At 42.2% G+C, this 12,141-nt stretch overlaps 1 protein-coding gene across 2 annotated transcripts in view; it reads left to right on the top strand.

The window, feature by feature from the left end:
- Positions 1–1,910: 1,910 nt before the first annotated feature.
- UPK1B (uroplakin 1B) overlaps positions 1,911–12,141 on the top strand; it is a 31,456-nt gene continuing 21,225 nt past the window's right edge. For both annotated transcript variants that reach the window (XM_005548075.5, XM_015446394.4), the window contains exon 1: positions 1,911–1,949. The gene's annotated coding sequence lies outside the window, so the exon portion shown is untranslated. The remainder of the gene's footprint in view (positions 1,950–12,141) is intronic.

Raw genomic sequence — 12,141 nt, 5'->3', positions numbered from 1 at the left:
CATCTATTCAGTTGCAGTTATTATCCGAAAACTCATCTTCCTTTTCCTAACTAGTCTCTTGTCTCTTGTTATTGGGTTTGTGGTCACATTATCTATTTTGAAGATTTTCAAATCTTTTTGTTTTCTCCCCATATAATCATGGTAATGGAATATAAAATGCCTAAGACACGAATAGAAATTCATATGTCCTTGTTCGCTTCCTTACAACTTTATCACAAATCTTTCCAGGACAACACACATTTTTAATAACTTCTATGTTCTTATAATTATAATATAGATCCTTTGTAAACATACGAACTGCAAAAATAGAAGACTGTAAAAGTCACCCATATTTTACCATCCAGATATACTCTGGTTAATGTTTGCTGTATATTATTCCTAACTTTTTAAGTCATAGGTAAACTTTCTTAAAAATTAAACTTTCTTAAAAATTAAAATTACACAAACTGTTTTGTAAACCGCTTTTTCATCTGCAGCCTCTAGAAGACTGCCTGGCACATCCTAAGTTTTCAATAAATATTTATTAAGTAAATGACTGAACTTATTTCCATGACATTAAATGTTCATCTGTGGTGTCATTTTTAACCATTGCACAGAATTCCACTGTGTGAAATATGATAATTTATCTAATCAGGCCCTGGAGAGCTGCAGAGGAATAAGGCATTGTGATGGACACAGAGGTGCTCCATGCAGTCCCCTTCAAGGGGGAGCTTGCCCTGCTGCTGGGAGTACTTGCAACCTCCCAGCCTCCAGTTATCAGCCCCTTTCAGGACTTGCCTCAGCTACAGAAAGCTGCCTTCCCAGGGCAACCCACATTGAAGGGCAGATGATAGAGGAGCCCAGTGGCAGAGCTACATTGACAGGCCATCTTCCTCCAGAGTTTCCCAAGGGGGACTGCTTCAGACTGTCCCACCTATATTGCAGCTCAACTTCTTTCTCTGCCCAGTCCTGTTTCTTCCCTGTCCCTGCCATGGGTGTTCCTCTCAGGGCACTCCCTAATAAATATATTGAACACTAAATTTTGTCTCAAAGTCTGCTCCTGAACAATCTAACCTGAGACAGAGATGATGCTGACCCTTGAGGAACTCCCAAGTCTATTGATTAAAGCACTCAGTAAATTCTAACATTACTGCTGTTACCAACTCCTAACTCAGGTTAAACAAGCTATGGTGCACGTATACTACGATAGGTTATGCAGCCATTAAAATGATGCTCTGGGTGCCATGTATAACACATGATGGCTCCGGAAGTCAGGAAAGAAGGAAAAAAGAAAGGAAGGGAAGAGAAGAGAAAGGAAAGGGAGGAAGGAAGAGGGAAGAGAAGAATTGGACATCAGATAATCACTTGAGCCCTCTCTCTTTGCCTGAATTTTTCTCAATCTGTTTCTTTCCACATCTCTTGCTCCTTATTGGTCTTTGGGCTACCTACAGTATGAGCATTACTTGGGCAATGACTATTGCTATGAATTTGGCATATGCAAGGGTTATAGAAACTAAAGCTGGACATGGCCCTGCACAGGTAAGCACATATCATTATCTCTGTGAGCAGTCAGGACTAACAAGCCTTCAACACACAAAAGCAGGAGTAAGGATCAAATTACACTAATCAAATCAAATCAAAATAAAAGCCCTGAATTTGTATTCCAGTAAAGTCCAGACCTAGGAGGGATCTAGGAAAGCAATGAGTGTGGCTGTCAAGGTGCTTCCAGATGTCAGAGTCACACATTCCAAAGCAGCAGAAATCTACTGACAGTCTCCGGTTACTCCCCCGTCTCAGCGAGGCAGGGCAGGCAGCGGCAAGCTCAGCCCATGTGAGGTGCCTCCTGCCAATCACAGACCACCCTTCCCTGGTCCTGGAGGTTCAAAGGATTGCAGGAGGGTAGAAAAGCACCTGGGGCTGGTGCAGACTGCGGAGCGGGCCGCACCCTGTGTGCAGAAAGAGGAGGCGCTGTGAGTAGACTGCTTTCCCTCTACAGGGAATCCCGCGGGCTCAAGGGTTGGGTTGCTCTCCCGGGAGGGAAGCTAGTGGTCTGGGAGCGAAAGGGGAAGAAGTTAGATTCCTGATTCATAAAGTCTGTCATTTTTTTTCTTTGTAATTTAGGGTATTGTGACTGTCCTGTTCTCTTTTACTTTGAACCGTTCAAATTGCTTTCTTAAAACCTTTGATATAAGTCTTGTTCTGTTCTGGAGATATTACGCAGCCATCCTGCTTTCAACCTGAAATATCCCCAAAGAAAGAACAAGAAAATCCAAGCACCTGAGAAACCCCGTATCTCCTGATTAAATCGCACATAGACAGACACCTTTGTAGACCCCCAATTTCCTTGTGGAGTCAGAAAAGCAATAGAAAATTTAACGAAATAGCTCGTGTCATTTCTGAATAATCCGTTCAGGCTAGCAGAGAGAAAGTTTCTTGGTCTTCTTGTCAGAAATCATTTGGTCCTGCCAACTTGTAATGAAATGTGTGAGGCAATTTACTCCCAGTTATTCTCTGCAAACACTTCTGCTTAATAAATGTGTCAGTTGAAGTAAGTCAACAAAGTAGCTTTATCTATGCAATGTTATTTTTACATAATTTGTTTTTACTCCTTACCAATTCTTTGTTCCACAAGGATGTGCAGGACATAAAGATATTTTTCGTTCTAATGACATTTTCATACAAAATACAAATTTAAGTTTCAAATAATGCTAGTATTATTTTATGTTTGCATTTGTTTATAAACCTAAAACTCTATTTCTAACTAGTTTTAAAGATTTTTAAGCCATTTAAGAATTTATAGCCAGTTGCAGTGGCACATGCCTCCAGTTCCAGCTATTCAAGAAGCTGAGGCCATGGGATGAGGAGTTCTAGTCCAGGCTGGGCAACATAGTGAGATCCTGTCTCTAAAAATATATAAATAAATTTTTAAAGAAGTTTTGTTAACTCGAATGTCTTCTTTTAATGAAAGACAATGTTTCTTGACCATTTCTTGCCTGAGTTGCTAAGCACAACAGGAAATAACTCGCTAGGTTTTATAGATATATATATATACTTTCAGTATAAATAAAATTTAGGTTACATAGTTTTCAGACCCTGTGAAGAAGTGGATTTTCTTTTTATTAACCTTTTCAGTGAGGAGAAAAATTTCTTACTTTACTTTCGCTCCAACAGATTGTTTTGCTTTCTGCTATAAAATAGTCTTTAAAATCAACTCACCTATATATTTTTTTTTAACTGCTGGGAAGAATCATAGACTTTTACATTCAAAGGGGACCTTAGACATCCTTTAATCAAGGAGAAAAAAAAAACTCAGAACTGTTTTTGTTTTTTGTTTTTTGTTTTTTTGAGACGGAGTCTCTCTGACTCCCAGGCTGGAGAGCAGTGGTGCGATCTCAGCTCACTGCAAGCTCTGCCTCACGGGCTCACACCATTCTCCTGCCTCAGTCTCCCAAGTAGCTGGGACTACAGGTGCCCACCACCACGACCGGCTAATTTTTTGCATTTTTTAGTAGAGACAGGGTTTCACTGTGTTAGCCAGGATGGTCTGGATCTCCTGACCTTGTGATCCACCTGCCTCAGCCTCCCAAAGTGCTGGGATTATAGGCGTGAGCCACAGCACCCGGCCAAAACTCAGAACTTCTTTTTGACTTCTCCTGCTTACGTTCTTAACCAGAGTAAACACCAGTCAGCCTTTAAATATGCTCTGGAATTTGGGCCTGATAGCCATTCAGGCCGCCCACAAACTTGATGGGCCACCATTCGCCAACTGGGACAGAGACCACATTGGTGAGGGGCACCGTCATCACACACCACGCTCCCCGCCTCGTCCCCCTGCCCCAAGGATTCTCCACAGTACTCCTTTCCTGGAGCTGGGCATCCCTCTGGCAATGCCCACACCTGAGGCCTTCATGCAACTGAGTGCTCCTGAGCCATTGCTTACAGCTAGTCCCTGATTTCCAATAGATGGATGACTCCCATCATACTGGGAGCACCAGGAATCAAGAGTAGTGCTGTCCAGTAAAACTTTCTGTGATAAGGGAAATGTTCTAGACAATAGACACTAACCACATGTATCTGGGGAGTGCTTGAGATGTGGTTGGAGCAACTGAGGAACTGGTTTTTACTTTTATTTGAATTCATTTGACTTTGAATAACTGCACGCAACTACTAACTACTGTATTAGTGAACACAGGTTTTGAGCTTTAAAGCAAGAAAAACTTATGGGCACTGTGAGCCATGGGTGATGGCCCTAGGAGAAAGCTCCTCTTTTTGTTATTTCCAGGGACTTATCCTACCTTAAGTTGAAGCAGACCAGCAATTGTTGTGACCTACAGTCTCCACACCCATCTTTACTCTGAGCCACGCAAGTGTCTGTTCTTGTTCTGAGTTTCAGGGTCAGGGCTAAGGCAATAGCATATTGTGTTTCTTCGTTTCTTCCTCTCCTATTTTTCCTTTTCTTTTTTTTCTCCTTTGTTAATTCAAATTTCTCTAGCATGAACTAGAGTTTGAGGTGTGGTTTGTGTGTTCTCTGGTGCAACAAACTTGGGTGAGGAAAAGAGGTAATGAACTTGAAAAAATGATCTCATGCTTACTGGGCGAGTCACACTTCTTTTTCTTCTGCTTTGCAAATTGGTTTGTTTAGTGACCAATTGTTTTTAGAACTTTTCAATGTGTCTGGAAACATCAACACTATGGGTATGATTAATTTTTATAAGAAAACAAACTGAATGAAAGCACAAGAAAGAAAAAACAGGAAATATAATTCTAGTTTTTTAAAAATCTGCACTCTTTAAAGCAAAGGAACTCCCAGGGTGTTGAGCAATTTGAGTAAATCACCATCGTACCAGGCCACAGGGCAGTTTTCCCACAGGGCGGGGTGCCTAGGGGCTATTCCTTTACATGGAAAATATTTCTAGGTGAGTTGCGTACTTTCAGTCTGGGGCGTTCCATCTCTAACGTGGGCAGTTGCTGCTCTGCCCTCTGCCTTCCACCACTTTCCACTTGTTAGATTTATCTCATCCCATTGGTTTCCTTCCCACCCCTGCCAGATAAATAATCCAATATATGTGAGGGAGGCATTGTTTTAGAATAATGTGGGGACGGTTCAGAAGACCACATATTTAAAACAGCTTCTACAAACTGTGGGCTAAAAAAGAAGGCAGGAAGGAGGACACATCATATCATTAGAAGTCAGTCTAACCACAGAGACAGACCCAAACCCCCAAATCATAAGTTATGAGGTTTGTCTTTTTAGGTTCTACCCTCTCCTTGTGTCTCTTTCCTTCTCATGGTGTCTTCCCTCACCCTTTCAAAATTAAATAAAAGAAGGGAGCTGATAAATGAGGCATTGATATGGATGGCTCATGAAACTCAACACGCCTCTTTTATATGAGCTTGTATTTTAATCAGGAACGAAGGAGTGAGTCTCAAGTTGTGGCATTCCGAAGTTAGGGTAAACGGTGAGGAAGCCTTTGAATGAAGGAAGAGGATAGAAGGCTTTCTCCCTGCCAGCTTTGTTTATGTGGCTCCCTTTCTGGCTTACCTTGTAGTGAGTCTCATGGATAGGCTCACGGGTGGGAGGCCAAGAGTTTCTCTTAATTTAAAGAGACAAAAAGGGGAAGTGGATCTCCCTACCTTAAAAAGAATAATGATTGGTGACAAACCCAATAGAAGGCTGGGTTAAGAGTTATGAAACCTGGACTTGAATCTTAACTCTTTTAATAACACGGCATGATCGTGAACAAGTTGCTTCCTCTCTATGAGCCTTAAATTCCTCACCTGTACAAAGCCTCCAAGTTTGCAGCCAGAACTGATGTATCATGCTATGAACAGGCACCTGGCCAATAACTTTCCTAGGATAAATGACACTTTAATTTCTCTCAAATCACATATCTTCTAAGACAAACAAAAACTTCCAAAAGTGTAGTCATTGACTTCTAAGTGTGACACCCATCAATTAATTTAAAAGTTTTTAATTTGCTTTTTAATGCAATTCTTTGTCAAATTGGTTTTTTGATAGCAATCCATTTTTTGTGGGTTCAGAATATCTTATTAAACAAACTTGGGTGAAGAAAAGACGTAACAACATACCAGACTATATGGCTGTGACAGAGGCTAGTATGGAAGAAAAGCCATGAACACATATCCACAATGGTTTGAGCTTCCCTGGAGAGCTAGTTGCTAAAGGCAGAGAGAGGGATATAGGGAAGGAAGGATAATTCTGGGAAGTTGAGGAGAGAAGAGGTTTTTCAGTTGGCCTTCGGAAGATGGTAAAGAGTTCGATAAGCAGAAATGGAAGAAGGGATTCCAAAGACAGGGACACCCTAAGCATAGCATGGTGGCATGACCAGGACACCAAGGGGGGTGGGCAGTGAAAAATGGCAGGCAGGCCATTTGGAACCTGGATGAGTACTGCCTTGAATACAGGCTGAGGAGTTTGTACTTTATCTCTTAGGTGGTCCAACCACTCTTCCACTGGCTGAATGGAGAATAAAATAGTTGACTCTGGCCAAATACTATAAACTGGTCTTTCACAATGGAACAGGAGCAAATCTGGATTCAAAGAAACTGGTCAGCAACAGAGAGTGGGTGGACAAGTGATGCACCTGGCAATAGGAAGTAAGAAGGAGCTGGTACTGGGCTCGTGAGTGTAGAGGGAATGACCTAGGGCTCTCCTTTAAATTTAGGCTACAGGGAACCTTTGAAGGGTTTTAAGCAGTGGGGGAGATATAAATTCAGAGCTGTGTTTTAGGACAATGGATCTCAAGATTGGCTAACTGGCTGGCACTTGGAAGCCATGTTTATCTTTGTGGAATACCAGAACATTTTGGTCTACTAAATTTAAAATAAGTAAGTAGATCATTTTGGCCTAAATTCATACCAAAAACTAGATTCTAGCATAGACAGGTGGTAGTAGCATCCACAATTTAAGAAAAATGTATAAGAGGAAAATGTTTAAAATGACAAATTTTGATAGTAATTCTTCCTCAAATTAGGAAATGACTGGAATCATTCAATATTGGCATCAAAACATGTCCCAGCAAATGGAACATCTGTGCTTTGGAGGATCATTTGAGAACCTCTGCTTGAGAAAGTTCACCATGGAAGCTCTGTATGGAATGGAAACAGAAAATGTTTAATTCATCTGATCCAGAAGTTAGGGGCTGGCAGTGAGAATTGGTAAAATGGTATCAGGAGACATCAGAAAATGATCATATGTGCTTCTATCAAAAATATACATCAATCCCAATTGGGATGGTGTGTTACTCAGGGCTCTAACAGAGATAGAACCAAAAGGAGATACATAAAGAGAGAGGCAACATATGGTGGCTCACACCTATAATCCCCACACTTTGGAAGGCAGTTCCACACTTTGAGGACAGGAGTTCAAGACCAGCCTGGGCAACATGGTGAAACCCCTTCTCTACAAAAAATTTAAAAATTAGCCAGACATTGTGCATGCACCTGTGGTCCTAGCTACTTGAGAAGCTAAAGCCAGTGGATCACTTGAGCCTAGGAAGTCAAGGCTGCAGTGAGATATGATTGTGCCCCTGCACTCCTGGGTGACACACCAAGACTCTGTTGAGAGGTTGAGAGACAGAGAGAGAATGAGAGAGAGAGAGAGATTAATTCTAAGGAATTAACCTATGTGATGTGATTGTGGGGGCTGACAAGTCCAAAATCTATACAGCAGGTGGGCAACCTGAAAATTTGGGTAAGAGTTGATGTTGCGGTCTTTTTTTTTTCTTTGAGACAGAGTCTCGCTCTGTCGCCCAGGCTGGAGTGCAGTGGTGCAATCTCAGCTCACTGCAAACTCTGCCTTCCGGGTTCACCCCATTCTCCTGCCTCAACCTCCCGAGTAGCTGGGACTACAGGCGCCAGCCACCACGGTTGGCTAATTTTTTGTATTTTTAGTAGAGTCAGGGTTTCACCGTGTTAGCCAGGATGGTCTGGATCTCCCGACCTCGTGATCCACCCACGTTGGCCTCCCAAAGTGGTGGGATTACAGGCGTGAGCCACCACGCCCGGCATTTTATTATTTATTTTATTTATTTATTTATTTATTTTGAGACGTAGTTTTGCTCTTGTTGCCCAGGCTGGAGTGCAATGGCGCAATCTTGGCTCACTGCAACCTCCGCCTCCCCTGTTCAAGCGATTCTCCTGCCTCAGCCTCCTGAGTAGCTGGGATTACAGGCATGCACCACCACGCCCAGCTAATTTTGTATTTTTAGTAGAGATGGGGTTTCTCTGTGTTGGTCAGGCTAGTTTCAAACTACCAACCTCAGGTGATCTGCCTGCCTCAGCCTCCCAAGGTGCTAGGATTACAGGTGTGAGCCACCGTGCCTGGCCTGATGTTGCAGTCTTAAAGCTAAAATCTGCATACTGAAAACCCAGACAGAGTTTCTATGTTACAGTCCTCTTAGGGCAGAAATGCTGCTTATTCAGGAAACATCAGTTTTTGCTCTTAAGGTTTTCAGCTGACTGGAAGAGGCCAGCCACGTTATGGAAGGTAATCTGCTTTACTCAAAGTCTACTGATTTAAATGTTAATCACATCTAAAAAATATCTTCACAGCAATATCTAGACTGATATCTGACCAAACAACTGAACACCATATCCCAGCCAAGTTGATACACAAAATTAACCAGCACAAGGTGTTCATTACAATACTTCTTTATCACGCAGGCAGAGACAAAACTCAAGAAGTTATTAACAAAGGCAAAAGTACTACCAGGACCTAGAGAACACCACAGTTTATATCCTGTGTGGAGAGAAGTCACCATTTGTCCTTCCCTTTTGTTCTTCCTCCGTGCCTATCCTCTCTGGAAAGGTCAACAAATTCTTAATGTCTTTTTTTTGTTTTAATATCCATTAGTGTGGAACTGTGTCAAAGCTTTTCTTTTTTAACCTAAAAAATAAGTGCATTACTCTACCCCTTTGCACAGGCATTTATTAGTCTTCAAAAAACCCTAAACATCAGCCAGGCCTCATCTTTTCCTTTTGTAGAAATTATGTCACCTTTCCTCTAAGCGTGCCAGGAAAGCAGCTCTTCCTAAAGATCCATCCAGCTAACGTATTATAAAAGTAAAGTCACTTTTCTCAGTTTTCCAGGACTTTTCTAGACGTCTTCCATTGAATGGGGGGCAAGGGGGAGTCTTTGACACAGACTTTGTAAGGTCAGCTTACACGTTGTAACCAGAGTTTTTTAACTTCACTCTTGAGTGTCCTCTTACTTCTTGGGTAACTGCTTTCTGAGCTCAGTAATTTGCCTATTTCTTTCTTTTCCTTTAGTTCTAGAATAGTAGTTTTCAATTGCTCTGGGGCTAGCTATGTGTTTAGGAGGTTTAGAGCTGGTGAGAAGATGCTCTGTGAGCCCAGGATTCCTACTCCTGTTTCAGCCAGAGAAGTACCATTCTGTTCTGGTTTCATATATTAGAGTTCCCTATTGAAATCATATTTCCCTATTTCCTTTGAAAATGTTTCTCTGTATCAAAAAAATAATAATAAATAATCACTGGTTTTAGGTACCTTCACCAAACACTGGGCTATTAGCTCTAGTCTGTCTCCTTTATAAGACAAAAATAAGCAAAATGAGTATTGGGTAACTAATATTGTATTAAAACTTCACATATATTCTCATTTAATTTTCGTAGTAACCCTTGAAGTTAAGTATTACCATACTTATTTGATGATAAAGCTCGAGAGACTAAGTAATTTCTTGGGACCACAAAACTAGTAAGTGGTAGAGCTAAGATTCATACCCAGGTCTATACAAAGGCCACATTAGTTTCATTTCACCATATTCTCTAACTTGCTCTTCAACAAAGCTCTAGGCAAATTATTAATCTGCACACTCATTTATTCAAATAAACATTTATTTATTTACTTTATCCTTTTATTTAGCAAAATAATTGAGTGTACCTACTATATGTCAGGTACTATGCCGCTTTGGACCTAGAAAGACAAATAAAACAGGGTCCCAAATGCCTCCTCCTACTTCGGAGACTCTTGCAATAAAGTGAAGGATGCCCTCCACAGGTTGGCAATGGGAGGAAAGAATGCAAAAGGGCAGCAGAGCAGAATCCTCTCTGAGTAATGTCTGTGTCGGGGAGAAAGTGGTCCCAGGACAAGGACAACCTCAGGGGCCATCTCTGTATCACCTCGCAGTCTGGGGCAGAAGCCTCAGAGCTGGCCAAAGCCAGAGGGATGAGGCCCAATGGCGAGTGTTAACTGTTCAGGAATGCTAATGGCATGCAAGGCGGGCCCCTCCCATGTGGATGTGCAGCTCGGTACCTGACTCTGGCCTCACCCCAAGCACAACTAGGAAGTGTTTTTCCTTTTCTCTCATGAATTCATCTATGAAAATAAAAAGAAGTACAAATGGGTATCTTTGTGTAAGGCCTCCCAATCCCTCAAGCAGAGCAGCCCCTGTGCAGTGAAGAGAGAGAAGGTGGAAGGAAGGCTGCTTCTCCTCAATCTAAGAGCCCTTGACCTGTGACCAGTCACTGTTAAAACCTCCCTTTTATCCCCCTGGGGTCACTGATGCAGAAAACAAAATCATAACCCAATACCCTGCCCTTCCTGAATATCCTCTGATTATAATTAATAGTTTCTTATGTGTGTAAATAATCTGAGTGCTTACCTATTACTTTTGTATCTTTTATCTCATTTAGTGATCACAGCAACCCCATCTAACAAGTTGTAGTCTACTAATTTTATAAATCAGGAATTAGACACTAAGGAAAATAATTGTCCAACTTTACACAGTAATGATAATGACAACACAAAGCTGGGACTTGAACTCTGGCATTCTGATGCCAAGTCCAGTGTGGTCACCATTATACTGCAGACATTAGACTATGATGTGAGCCACTGGAAGCCTACACTTGGCTCCCTCTTGACATTTGTGGCCATTTGGGGGATGCAGCAAATGTTTTAGGTCCTCTAGACACCAACCTAGTCTAAAATACAAGTGGCCAAGTAGAAGCTATGAAATGCTAACCTCTCATTGACTTGCACATTGCACCTTTTACTTCTAAGAATTCTGGTCTTGGGGGTAGGTGGATGAGCTGTAGATTTTTGATACATCTAGACAGGTTTTCTGGAAAAGCATATGGGTGGAGCACCGAGTTTGGGGGAAGTATGCAAATATGAGCATCATATCAAGGGGTTAAAGAGACAAGAAGCTGGAGATGTGAGTGAAGAAAGGCCTAGTGTTTCTGACCTTCGCAAAGGTAGAGTCTCCTGAGCAGGGAAATGTAGCTGGTCTCTCCGCTCCAGGTGCTTCTATTTCCACTGAAAGCATTTGCTATGTAGCAGGACTTGATAAACTGTAGAGTGTTTAGCAAATGATCTGGGGCCAGGCAGACCTGTGTTTCAGTCTCATTCAGTCTCAGCTTCTGCACTTTTTAGCAATGTGGCCTTGGGCAAATTAATCTCTCCAAGCTTCCTTTTTTTTTTTTTTTTTTTTTTTGTGAAGATGGAGTTTTGCTCTGTTGCCCAGTGCAGTGGCCCAATCACAGCTCACCACAATCTCCACCTCCTGGGTTCCAGCGATTCTCCTGCCTCAGCCTCCCAAGTAGCTGGGATTACAGGCATCTGCCACCATGCCCGGCTAATTTTTGTATTTTTAGTAGAGACAGGGTTTTGCCATGTTGGCCAGGCTGATCTCGAACTCCTGACCTCAGGTGATCTGCCCACCTCAGCCTCCCAAAATGCTGGGATTACAGGCGTGAACCACCGCGCCCCGCCCCTTTTCTTTATACAAACAATGACAAGACAACAGATTCTCCCCCTAGATCCTTCGGAAGAAACACAGCCCTGATTTTAGCCTGGCATTTTCTGTCATGTCCTTGCCTAAGGTTTCTTCAATTTATGCTTTTCTTTTTGCTCAGAGCAAGTTTCTACCTGTCTTCCTTCTTTTCTCCCACTTTTATCTGCATTTTCCACCCTAATTCTGACTCCTGCAGTTCTCCCACAGAATATTCATTGGCTCTTTCCCCTTTGTAAGGACTAAACTCTGTGTGGCAGAGTCATCTCTGGAAAAGTCTGTAAGTCACGGGGCATAATTGAGTCACCCAGGCCACCTCCCTTGATGAGGGCCCCTGCAGTTCCTTTCTGGACCAGTAAAGCCCCTCAGTAATGCCTATCTAACTCTGTCCT

This window comes from Macaca fascicularis, chromosome 2, assembly GCF_037993035.2.
Source record: "Macaca fascicularis isolate 582-1 chromosome 2, T2T-MFA8v1.1".
In the NCBI taxonomy this organism is placed as follows: Eukaryota; Metazoa; Chordata; class Mammalia; order Primates; family Cercopithecidae; genus Macaca; species Macaca fascicularis.
The sequence above is the reverse complement of the archived record's forward strand: the minus strand, read 5'-3'. Positions and strand labels throughout refer to the sequence as shown.